General features: G+C 33.5%; 1 long non-coding RNA gene and 1 other non-coding gene across 2 annotated transcripts in view; one reads left to right on the top strand and one right to left on the bottom strand.

The window, feature by feature from the left end:
* Window positions 1-12,968, top strand: part of LOC119469210 — a 204,184-nt gene that overhangs the window by 48,983 nt on the left and 142,233 nt on the right. The window lies entirely within an intron of this gene.
* LOC119469211 lies at window positions 549-652 on the bottom strand. Its single transcript, XR_005198027.1, has one exon. It is a non-coding gene; the product is annotated as a U6 spliceosomal RNA (small nuclear RNA).

Consider the following 12,968-nt stretch of genomic DNA (forward strand, 5'->3'; position numbering starts at 1 on the left):
GTTTCACCGTGTTGACCAGGATGGTCTCGATCTCTTGACCTCGTGATCCACCCGCCTCGGCCTCCCAAAGTGCTGGGATTACAGGCGTGAGCCACCGCGCCCGGCCGGGTCTTTACTTTTTATCCATTTTCCTAGCCTGTGTCTTTTGATTGGGGCATTTAGGCTGTTTAAATTTAAGGTTAATGTTGTTATTTGTGAATTCGATCCTGCCATTTTGATACTAGCTGTTTGTTTTGCCTGTTAGTTGATGCAGTTTCTTCATTTTGTTGATGGTGTTTACAATTTGGTACATTTTTGCAGTGGTAATTACTGGTTGTTCCTTTCCATGTTTAGTGCTTCCTTCAGGAGCTCTTGTAAGGCAGGTCTGGTAGCAACAAAGTCTCTCAGCAGTCGCTTGTCCATAAAGGATTTTATTTCTGCTTCACTTATAAAGCTTAGTTTGGCTGGACATGAAATTCTGGTTTGAAAGTTCTTTTCTTTAAAGATGTTGAACATTGGCCCCCACTCTCTTCTGGCTTGTAGGGTTTCTGCCAAGAGATCCACCTTGAAAATATATGGGATACTTCACGAATTTGTGTGTCATCCTTGTGGAGGGGCCATGCTAATCTTCTCTGTATCGTTCCACTTTTCGCATGTGTCATGCTGAGGTGAGCACTCAACTTTTATTTTTTGAGGCACTTATTTGTCAAGTATAGGATATGAAAATACTCAGAATAAATTTCAGTTGATATCTTGCATCTGAAGATCCATACTTTCTCTCCATCAGCCCCACCTTCTTTGCATTCCCAATACAGTGGCCCTCTTTAGAATACACATATTATTACAAGGTTTATTACCTCTGTGGATTTCCTCTCCTTTAACCTGCTTCTAGCACTTGACTCCTTCTCAACTGCTTTGTGGAGAATTATTTTCATATGTATTTTACCCTGGCTCCCAACAAGCCAAACAGATCAGATGGATGGTATCCATTTACTTTTTAAACAATTTCTCTGGTAAATGTCATTTCGAACACCCATGCAAATGTTTCAGTATTTCTGTGGAGACACACTGAAACTTCAGGAGAGTAAACCTGGAAGTGCAGCATATTAAATTCACTTAGATTACTGGCGTTTCTCTTGATTAGATATGTGCTGGATTTAGAGGACTTTGGGGTGCTTATGCTACAAATACTAAGTACTTCTTCCATTAAAATTGTGAAAAAAGTCTTATAGCTTCTACATCTGATGTCTGAAAAAGAATGCATTTATCTATTCACTGCAAGCATCTGAATAGAATTCCATTAGTTATTCTTTTATAAAATAGCTTTGCATTTTCTCTTTGGGATACTTAACAAGCCTAACATCAATATTTTATTTGTTCACTATTCATTTAAGATAATTTGTATCAAATTCATTGCAATATTTCTAAACATCAAAAGCAAAATATTAGCATAATAGAAGAGAAACAGAGAACACTAAGTAACCACTAATAAAAAGAAAATTAATTCATAAACTCTCTGTAGCAGTCTTCAAATATTTTTGTCATGAACTGTAGGCAATTTTAATAATTTTTAAATATTCTTAATATTTAATCATAATTATGCCAAGTATATATATCTGCATGTGCACATATGATAATCGTTAAAAAATTATGTTTGTTTAGCTTGACTTCTCTCAGATTAATTATCATCTCAATTTCTTTTTGTCCTCCCCATTTTCTTATACCATGTGAAGCCTGAGCTGTGATGGGCATCTATCTTTTTTGTTAATTTACCACTGCTGAAACTTTTATATCCTAATCTAACACGATTTTCATCAGTTCCTGATGAGGCAAATTCCTCAGGCTGTTTCAGAACTTTCACCACACCAGTTTTTCTGAGATTCTCTTAATTTATCTAGTTCTCCTACAGTTCATTTTCCTCTTTTCTGGGGTAAAGAGGACAGGGTAAAGATATTTCTGTTCTCTAGACATTATTTTTGGACTTCTCTCACTATACACTCTGTGGTGAAGCTCAGCAGCTCCTACGAGTTGATCCAACTTTTTCCAAATCTGAATTTCCAGCACAAATTTCTCCTAGGTTGTAGATGCATATATCCCAAAGCTCCTTTACTCCCTTATGTCTCATACCAAATCAGCCATGCAGTCCTGTACATTCTGTCTTCTTAGAATCTCTCCTCTCATTCTCATCTTCAGCCTGATTCCCTGTACTTTAATAAGTGACTTGATTATCTTGTCTGTACAATGACTGCAGTTTACCAGTTGCTGTCCAACTCTCCAGTCTTGTACTCCCATCCATCACCGTATAAATTGAGAAATCTTTGACCAATACAAAAATGATTTTATTGGTCTTTACCTAATTCCCTTGGCCAGTGTTCTCATGCAGGTTAAAATCCAAATTTCTTTAAGGACACCACAGTTTCATCCTCAAATATCTCTCCAGTCTTGCCTGTTGCTTTGATCTGATTAAAACCCCCACTCCATGTATACTGGTTCTGACATAGGTAGCTACGGAAATCTTCTCTGGTGTTGATAAAACTGTGCTCTTTCTCCTTTTTTTTGTTTTTTTTTTTTTTTTTTTTTTTTTTTTGTTTTTTTTTGAAAAGTCTTCCTGCATTTTTTCCTTCTGATGATAGAAATAAGCATTTAAAGATTTTGCTCTCCTAATAATAGCTATACCATGCTATGTCAATATAATGATGTATATTATCTCATATAAAGATTATAATTACCTTCATTTTTAGTACTAAAGACTAAGGCATACAGAGGTTAAGTAACTTGTCCAAGGTCAAAGGCTGGGAGTGTGTCAGAGCTGATATCTGTAATAAAAGCAATGTAACTTATTGCTGAAAAGCTTGTCTACATTAATTTGGTGCAAAGATATAAAAAAGTTAAAATGAACAGCTTCACCACCAATGAAATTAATAAAGTGAATATAAATCAAATGCAAAGAGTTACTAAAAGAAATGCTTGTTATTGTTTATGTGGTTGGATCTTAACTCTAGGCTTGCAGACTCACAGACAACCTCGTGGCTTAATTTAAATAAAGTAATAGACTTTGTCGGGTTAGCAGTGCATGATAACATAGAAGTATTTGACAGAGTGCAGAGACACAACTCTGATAAAGAAATAATAAAGAGTTATTGTCTCAATCATCTTCTTTATCAGAACATAAGCTCCAAGCAGAGGATATTGCAGACCATACATCACTCTCCTAGAGAGGAATCTCCAACTAAAATAGCCACATGGTATTTATAGAACAATTTCAGAAATGAGACGAGTTCTTTTTGTCATATGGAAAAGGTAGGAGTTTGTCTTTTATAGAAAGAATGATTCTGTGGCAGGCAGCGCTTCTGTTTTTCCAGGCAAATAATCAAACCATGAGAGTTCACTTTTGCCTCAGTTGTACTGATCATTATTTCATCTTTGCTTTTGAGAAAGAAAAGTGGGAAAATGGTGTTTTTTATTTCTAATAAGTAGTTCGTAGAATACAGTGAAAGAAATCCTGAGAAAAAGAAGATACTTGTAAAAGAACTTTAAATATTTCATATACATATGATGGTCCTCTAAAATTCCTCTAATATTCCTCTAAATATTAATGATGTTTTCCTGGACCCTGTTATAGTACAGAAATATTTCTTTTTTATTTTTGAAGAACATGGAATTATAACTTTTGTTGCTTGTAAACCTCAAAAGAAAAAAGGGAAACAAATAAAAAAACAAGTAGTGCCTTTATCTAGTAGAAAATTTATTTTTGCAATATTCATGCCATTTTTAGGGCACAATGGATCACCATAATATATTTGACAGAAACAAATAGCTAGAACTGTAAGTGTGATTTTTTAAAATTATTGATTACTTCTAAGCACAGGCATTGCAGCCTTCTGGCGAGACTTCCAATGCCCTTCTTTCAAGTCAATACAAAAGTCTCCAGATCTACTTTCTCCTATAAAATGGGCAATGTACTGTTGAGTAGATTCAGTTATAAAGGGAGAGAAGCAGTGCAGCATTTCAATTGGAATTCTTTCGACTGAAGGGTTGGGTGATTAAGCTGGTCACTTGTGGAAATACATTGATTTCATGATATATTTTCAGGAAACTAGTTTTCTTTTCTGAAACACTGTGTCATGAGATGCTATTTAGAATTTCTTTTCTTCCCAGAGGGGTGTAGTATAGCTTTCAATAGCTAACATGAAGATACTACAATGGATAACAGGAATATTGTATCATTGTGAATGTACAAATATTAATTTGTGTTTTCCTTGGTTGTTTAAGGGGTATGAAGTAAACATTTTATCTTATTATGCATTTACATACTACCAAGAAAATAATACTATTATGTGTTAAGTTTTTAAATGAAAGACAACATAATAAAATTTATAAAATACTTAGCTTTGTACTTGGCAAAGAATGTTGCTTACATTTCAGATGAGATTTTTTCCTTTTCTCCTAGATTTATTTACTACACAGAAGACAACTTAGAAATTGTACTTTAAAAATGATTGTTTTGCATGAATAGTCTCATGGCCTCTGTTTTAAATCTTACTTGGAAAGAAAGTAACATTTGTTGAGTGTGTATTATATTTCTAGCACTTTCATATATTGCATTTCATATAATAGTCACAAGAATTTTTTAAAGCAGAAATTTTTATCCTTTCCTAGATGAGAAAAATGAGACAGAAATGTTACATATAACAAGTCATCCAAGTAATAAGTAATGTAATCAAATGAAACCCAGTTATTTAAACTCAAAGACCAGTTTTCACTTCAGATGTCATACTGTGTCATATTAAACAGTCCTCTCCAAGCCATTGTCCATGTTTTAAAAAATATGAGAAACTAAACTAGAAAGAAATTATTTGGATAGTGATATGTGTCAGTAGATTAAATCCTAATATTTTCAGGAATATAATATACATTCTTCTGTTCTCAATTTTTCTTCCTTGATGACTCTTTTTGTGTGTATTGCTTTTTTAGATAGTCTGTGTGAGATTTTCTTCAGGTAAACAACATACTAACAAAATAAGGTACATACTTCTGGGGCCCATTTTCTACCCTTTCTAACTTCTTTTGTCTTTAAATAACTTGATTTTCAAGCTTCCTCTGCAGTTAGGGGTGACCTGGTGGTACAATTCGGGCCAATGAGATACAGAAAGAAGTCCCTATAGAAAACTGCCTTTTTAACTTTGCCTTTTTTCTTACTTATGTGTGAAAAATAAACCACATAAAAAAACTTTGATTAGGAAGACAGAGCCTACGCCAGCTCCGAGTTACTCAACCCTGGACATGATATTGTATAACAAAATCACTTACTTTTTGAAAGTCTGTTTATATGGCTTTTTGTTACTTTCAGCTTATAATGTCTCTGAATGATGTAAAAGTATATTCTAATTCTGTAAAATCAGTTTAAAATTGAGAACATGATTAGGCCAGTATCATTTAGCTAAAATACTTACTTCTCACCCACACTTTCTTCTTTCACCTAACAATACCTTCCTTGCCTCCCATTTACATTCCGCTAAGTTGTATAATGGATTTGGCAACCATGAAAATTAGTTCCATATTGAATTATTATTGAAGCCAGTAGTAAGATTATTATCCCAAATATTTGCTATTATATGTATGACATAAATTTGGTCCAGTGTTTGTAGCAGCCAAAATAAATTGGGAAATACAAGGTGCTACATGATTCTTAGAATCCAGAAGATGAAAAGAAAATCATTATTTTGGAAAAGTGAAACTATTCCTGTTGAGGATACCGGAGGACACTTTTCCCCCATCATGGGTCATAATAAAGAGTTTATGTGAATATACTCCAAAGTAGAAAGTTTAGTCTTTATTTAAAGAACATGTAAGGAGATTAGATATTAGTTCGAATGAATCAAATCAACAAATTACCAAGCTCCTACCAAGTGAGTTGGTGACTTAAGATTGTGAACCAGAAGATGTAGTTGTGTAAATGTTTCTTGTTTGTTTAAATATACTATCTTAGCTTTAGTGAGGTTGCAGATATGAGGTCTCATTTCTGACTGACTCTAGGCAGCAACGTCTGGCTTAGAGAAGGAAGTACGCTACATCTTCCTTTTTTTCCGCATATTTCCTTCTGTGTCATCTCTGTATTTTCTCTCCCCCCATGACTTCCCTCCTGTCTTCTTCTCTCTCCACCCCCTTCCTATTGTTCTCCCTCTCTTCATTATCTAAATTTGTTCATTCTATCTTATTTTTTTAGTCGTTCTTTCCTTTACCCTAAGCACACATGGAATTCGAGTTTAAATTAACGATTTTTCTGGCAATTAATCTCTGTATTTTGTGTTATTTAGGATTGTTTTTAAAATATGTGAAAGATGGACCCAATTCCTCTGGGTAAACTAAGTGATTACTAGGAGAGATAGCATCATGGATCTGGTTACACTTGCCTGTAAATTTCTGAGGGTGTTTCTTTTTCCCCAAGAATAATCCTGTTTGGCAGTATGTGAAAACTAGAGTAAGCAGATAACCAAGAAGGACCGATTAGATAACTCTTCAGAAAGATGGAACTTAGCAGCTCTAAAGTGTATAAACATAGTCCTCTCTGTTGACAAAAGCTAGGTTAGTCATTCACTACCTTCTAGGATGAAGGTAATTTTTTACACCATTTTCACCTCTCCCTTATAAATTGTAAAAAAGATGGGAGTGTCATGGTTCATCTAACAGTTTTCCTATTATAGAAATTTTAAGGCAAATCAAAGGAGACAAGACAAGCTGATAAAGCCCTTTAATATTTCCTATTTTTAAATATAATTGATGATTCCAAAACACAAAACCTGAGCTTTTCAAAAACAATTGTGTCAAGTACATGGAGACATTTTGAAGGCTAAATTAGATGAGAATGCATATTATTTTTAGACTTAGGGTTTGGGGTTTGAATATTATTTTATTACATGAAAGTAGGGTTAGTTATGGAGCAAAAAGAGAACTAAAATGTTATGCTTATCAATTTGCTTGATAAATAATTGAGTGAATTAATATTTGAACAAAATAATTCTGTTGGCATTTTGCTAGGCATCTAAACAAATAATTAACTCCACGTAGCGGTTTTTTTTTTTTTTTTCTCCCCGTCATGTGAAGAGGTGTGCAGGACCGCAGAGCAAGTTGGGAGAACATTTATGGAAAATAAAAGTTGAAATTGTCATCTATATTCACAATTGTGAAGTTATCAGAGGATTTATTGTTTGATTGGGAACATTAGAAATGTTATAGTGAATAACTTTTATGTTTTATGAATATTAAGGGAAATTGAGATATTTTGGGGGTAATGATAAAATGATAAAAATTTTGAAAACAGAGAAAAGTTAATTCAACAAATATATTTTGTAGTGTGAAAATTATTTCCTCAAAATGTTATGGATGATTCTATTTTAATGGAGGATTGAGGTCAATAATATTAGAATCCTACAGTTCTTTCCTATAACTGTGTGAAATAAGGATACTCATCTTTATTTCTCCCAGGGGCCTACTGATTTTTTATGCCTTCTAATTCACTGCAGTTGTGGAAATGAGATTACTTTCTAATCTCAGTTGTTCCTATCACAATTTGATAATGTATATAGAGCTTTGGAAAATACTTTCTGTAGTACCAAATCTTTAGAAGATGATATTAGAGAGTTTTTAAATATAGAATAATTTAGCAGAATGTCCAAAAATAAGATCCATTGAGGAAAATATAAATTAGAAAATTAGACTTTTCAAATTGATACTCAATTATTAACCTAATGGATCCCTAAACAGGAGTTACAATAATTAATATATTTTTATTCGTCAAACAGCACATTTACTTTATAAATATGTTTCCTAAGAAAAGTCAATAATATAATAATGTTCATGGAGAACAATTGATTAGATAGCTGTAAAGGATAATACAAATGAAAAAGACAAGAAAAGTATATTATTGCATACAATGTGTGAGAACTTAGTCGTGGAGTGAGCACATATCACCATTATTCTTCTTAAAACTAGGTGTCCATCTGGCCATGAAAGGCAAGTAGATGCAAAATCATTTTGCTAGTTCAAAAAAGATAAAATTCAGCTGGAAAAATGTTAAGAATTTCTTTCATGTATGATAATTTGCTAAGAATTCAATCATACAGACTAATCATGATTATTTTATGATGCTTTTGTTAAGACATAATACTATAGGCAACACTTATTCATCTATTTATGCCTTCTAGGTCTCATGCTGTCCAACTGTAATGTAGAGATAATATTACGCTATTTCCCTTCTGACTTGGACTATTGACATTAAAGCTGTATCTGGATAAGAAGTGACTTTTTGTAGTCAGTTTATTTCTTGATCTGATGCTAATATTCCCTTTATTATGATCCTAGGAAGGTGATTCACAACTGAATTTGTCTACTGGTGAGTAAGTCTATCCTATCTTTGACTTTGCAGATTGACATATGAAGAATTTCTTTATATTAATCTAACATATAATTTCACATATTTTTTTTTCCTTAGAGAACCTAATTTCATTTCTTAGATACATAGAGAACATATTTGGTCCCTCTTCCAGACAATAATCCTGACAAATACAAATTTTCACCAAATTCTCCCATTCAGATTTTCTCCAATTTCTTGACTGTTTATATTTTGGCATAATCTTGTCTATATCTACAAAAAATCTTGCTAAAACTTAGATAGAAATTCTGTAAACCTACCCATCGATTTGAGAAAATGACAATTTGCTATGTTGAGTCTTTCAATCATAAACATATATGCCTTACTATTTATTTAGATCTTTGATTTCTTTTGTCACTGTTTTGCAGTTTTTGGCATACAAGTCCTTTAAATGTATTGTTAGATTTATACCTAAGTGTTTCATTTTTGAATGGTTGTGAATGGCATTGTATTTTTTATTTTAGCGTCCATGTGTTTGTTGCTAATATATAAAAATATAGCTAATTTGTATGTCTTCTGCTTTATTGAAGTATAATTGACGATATATGTATCTTTAAGGTGTACAACATGATGTTTTGATGCATGTATATGCTGTGAGATGATTATCACAATCAAGCTAATTAACAAGTCCATCATCTCTCATTTATATTTTGCGTGTTTTGTGAGAACATTAAGATCCACTCTCAGCAATTTTCTAATATACAATATATAATTATTAATTTTAGTCACCATTCTATACAGTAGATTCCCAGAACTTATTCATTCTGCGTAATTGAAATGTTGAACCCTTTAACCATCATCTTCCCATTTTTCCCAGCCCTCAGTCTTTAGCAACCACATGAATTTTCTGTGTTATCAGGTTATCTGCAAATAGTGACAGTTTTACTTCTTTCTGATTTGTATGCCTTTTATTTCCTCCTCTTGCTTTATTGCCCTAAATAGAACTTCCAGTCTTAAATAGAATGAGAGTGGGGAGAATGGACATGCTTGCCTTATTTCCAATCTTAGTGAAACACCATTCACTCCCCCTCACAATTAAAAATAATGTTACCAGCAGGTTTTTTGTAGATCCTTTTATTGATTGATGATGATCCCCTCTATTTCTATTTTTCTGGGAGTTTTTGTGAATGGTTGTTGAATTTTGTCATTTGATTTTTCTGATCAATAAAGATAATAATGAAATTTTTCTTTTTAGCCTCCACCATAAAGAATTATATTTTTCAATATTGAACCAAGCTTGCATCCCTGCAGTGAACCCCTTGGTGTATAATATTTTTATAAATTGTTAAATTCTATTTTTAAAAATATTTTGCTAAGGATTTTTCTGTCTATTTTAATCAAATTTCTGTTTGAAGGGAAACACTATATTCTATTTAAGAGTATAATTTGGAATAAAAAGTATTTTTGTTCTTTATTTCTCTTATATCAATGTTAAAGCAAATGTGGTAAAATAAATATATGAATTTTTGGGAAAGTTATCTCTTTGTAGGTAAATATTAGTTACAAATAAGTAAAGAAAACAATTTTCCCAAATTACTTGATAGGTAGAAAAACCTCAACTGTATATATATGGCATACTTATGTGTATATGCTGTTTTTGTTTGCTTTTATTATTTATTATTTTATACATAGTGCTTATACACAATTTGTTAATATTTATTTAATCATACTTACAGTCTATAAGTTATTCCTGTATTGTATGTTACTAGACAAGAAAAAACTTGAACAGTTAGTGTCCACTTATCTTTTTTCTTTGTTGCCATAAAGATATTTAGACATTTATGCTAATAGATAACAAAAATGTTGTTCTTTATTGGTTACAATAAAGTTTTATTCATGTTGCTAATTTTATATCCAAGACAAAATTTCAAATAAACTTGGATTTTCTGACATTAAAACAGCTATGTGAAGAAAGGCATGAATCTAAGGCAGTCATGCTCAGTTCATTAAATAAATATTTATTGCCCCTTCTGCCTGCCATATGAAGACACTGAGAGAAGGCTGTCTACAAACAGGCAAGTGGATCTTCACCAGATACTGAATCTCCCAGTGCTTTGATCTTCAATTCAAGGGCTACAGAACTGGTCTCACTTTGTCCTCCAGGAGGGATTGCAGTGGTGTGATCAGAGTTTACCAGCCTCAAACTTTTGGGATAAAGTAATCCTCCTGCCTTGGCCTCCCAAAGTGCTGGGACTGCAGGCATGAGCCACTGCACCTGAACAAGGATGATTAATCTATTATTCTATCCCATTTATTATAAAGATAGTGTGGTATGTAAAAAAATAAACTCAACATGGAGAGCAGGATCAGGACTTGATAGAACATGAAATAGGCTGAACGCCTTGTTAAAAGGTGCCTGAGAAATTACATCTCACCAAAACTTGTGAAGACTTCATCCATGATCTGAAACTGTCTCAGAGTCACTCAAAGCATCAATACCAACATTTCCAGATAATAAGGAATCAGCACAAGAATTCTGGCATTATGAAAAATTTGAATGTACTGACACCAAATGATTGCACTAGTACTCCAGCAGTGATTCCTAACCAAAATGAAAACTCAGAAATGACCGATAAGGAATTCAAAGCATGAATTGCTAGGAAGCTCAATGAGATCCAAGAAAAGTTTCAAAAGCAACACAAATAAACTTCTAAAGCAATTCAGAAAATAAAGGATGAGGTAAATGTCTTAAAAAGAAATCAATCAGAGCTTCTGGAATTGAAAAACTAACAAGTAATTTCAACATACTATTGAAAACATTATGAATAGTCTAGAGCAAGATAAAGAATTTCAGAGCCTGAAGACCAGCATTTTGAACTAATCAAGCCAGACAAAAATTTAAAAAATACATAATTTAGAAAAATGAACAAAGTATTTGAGAAATATGGAATTGTGTAAAGTGACCAAACCTATGAATTATTATCATTCCTGAGAGATAAGGAGAAAAAGTTAACAACCTGGAAAATATATCCAAAGGAATAATTCAAGTAAACTTTCTTAATCTTGCTAAAAGAATGGATATCCAATACACACCTGTGACATACTGTACAAAATGAACATCACCAAGGGGTATAGTCACTAGATTGTCTGAGGTCAATGCTAAATAAAAAATCTTAAAAGAAGCTACAGAAAAAGGTCGGATCACATACAAAGGGAAGCCCATGAGGCTCATGGTGGGTATTTCATCAGAAACCTTACAAGCCAGTACAGATTGGGGGCCTTTCTCAATTCCTTTTTTTTTTAAGGTGCAATCCCACTTTTTCACATAGGCTGAAGCGCATTGGCATGATATTGGTTCACTGCTACCTCTGCCTCTTGGTTTCAAGCGATTCTCCTGTCTCAGCCTCCTGAGTAGCTGGGATTACAGGTGTGCGCCACCACACTCAGGTAATTTTTGTAATTTTAGTGGAGACGGGGTTTCACCATGTTGGCCAGGCTGGTCTTGAACTCCTGACCTCAAGTGATCCACCTACGTCGGCCTCCCAAAAGAAAAGAAATTCCAACCAATAATTTCATAACTTGCCAATTTAAGCTTCATAAGTGAAGGAGAAATAAAATCTTTACTAGACACATAGAGCAATAGAGCAGAATAGAGAACCCATAAATAAAGCTACACATGTCCAACCATCTGATCTTTTACAAAAACAAGCAATAATAGGAAGAGACCCTATTCGATAAATGGTGCTTGAATAGCTGGCTAGCCATATGCAAAAGAATGAAACTATATGCATATCTTTCACCACGTACAAAAATTAACTCAAGGTAATTAAAGATTTAAATGCATGACATCTAACTATAAGAACCCTAGAAGAAGGCTGGGCATGGTCGTTCACACCTGTAATCCCATCACATCAGGAGGCCGAGGCAGGCAGATTATTTGCGGTCAGGAATTCAAGACTAGCCTGGCCAACATGCTAAAACACTGTTTCTACCAAAAATATAACAACATTAGCCAGGTGTGGTGGTGTGCGTCTGTAATCTCAGCTACTCAGGAGGCTGAGGCACGAGAATTGCTTGAACCTGGGAGACAGGTTGCAGAGAGCTGTGATTTTGCCACTACACTCCAGCCTGGTGACAGAGTGAGACCTTGTCTCAAAAAAAGAAAAAAAAAAAAAAGTCCTGAAGGGAAGCCTAAAAAACACCATTCTGGACATTGGTCTTGGGAAATAATTTATGGCTAAGGACTCAAAAGGCACTGCAACAAAATAATAGCTGACAAGTTTGAGCTAATTAAACCAAAGAGCTTCTGCACAGCAAAAGAAACTATCAATAGAATAAACAGAAAACCTACATAATGGGAGAAAAATATACAAACTATACATCAGTCTAAGGTCTAATACCCAGAATCTAGAAGTAACTTAAACAAATTAACAAGAAAAAATATCCCATTTAAAAACTGGCAAAAGACATGAACAGACAGTCCTCAAAAGAAGACATACAAGCAGCAAACAAGTATATGAAAAAATGCTTCACCTCACTAATAATTAGAGAAATGCAAATCAAAACTACAGTGAGATACTTCCTCACACCTGTCAGATGATTATCATTAAAAAGTCAA

This window comes from Cebus imitator, unplaced genomic scaffold, assembly GCF_001604975.1.
Source record: "Cebus imitator isolate Cc_AM_T3 unplaced genomic scaffold, Cebus_imitator-1.0 Scaffold600, whole genome shotgun sequence".
NCBI lineage: Eukaryota > Metazoa > Chordata > Mammalia > Primates > Cebidae > Cebus > Cebus imitator.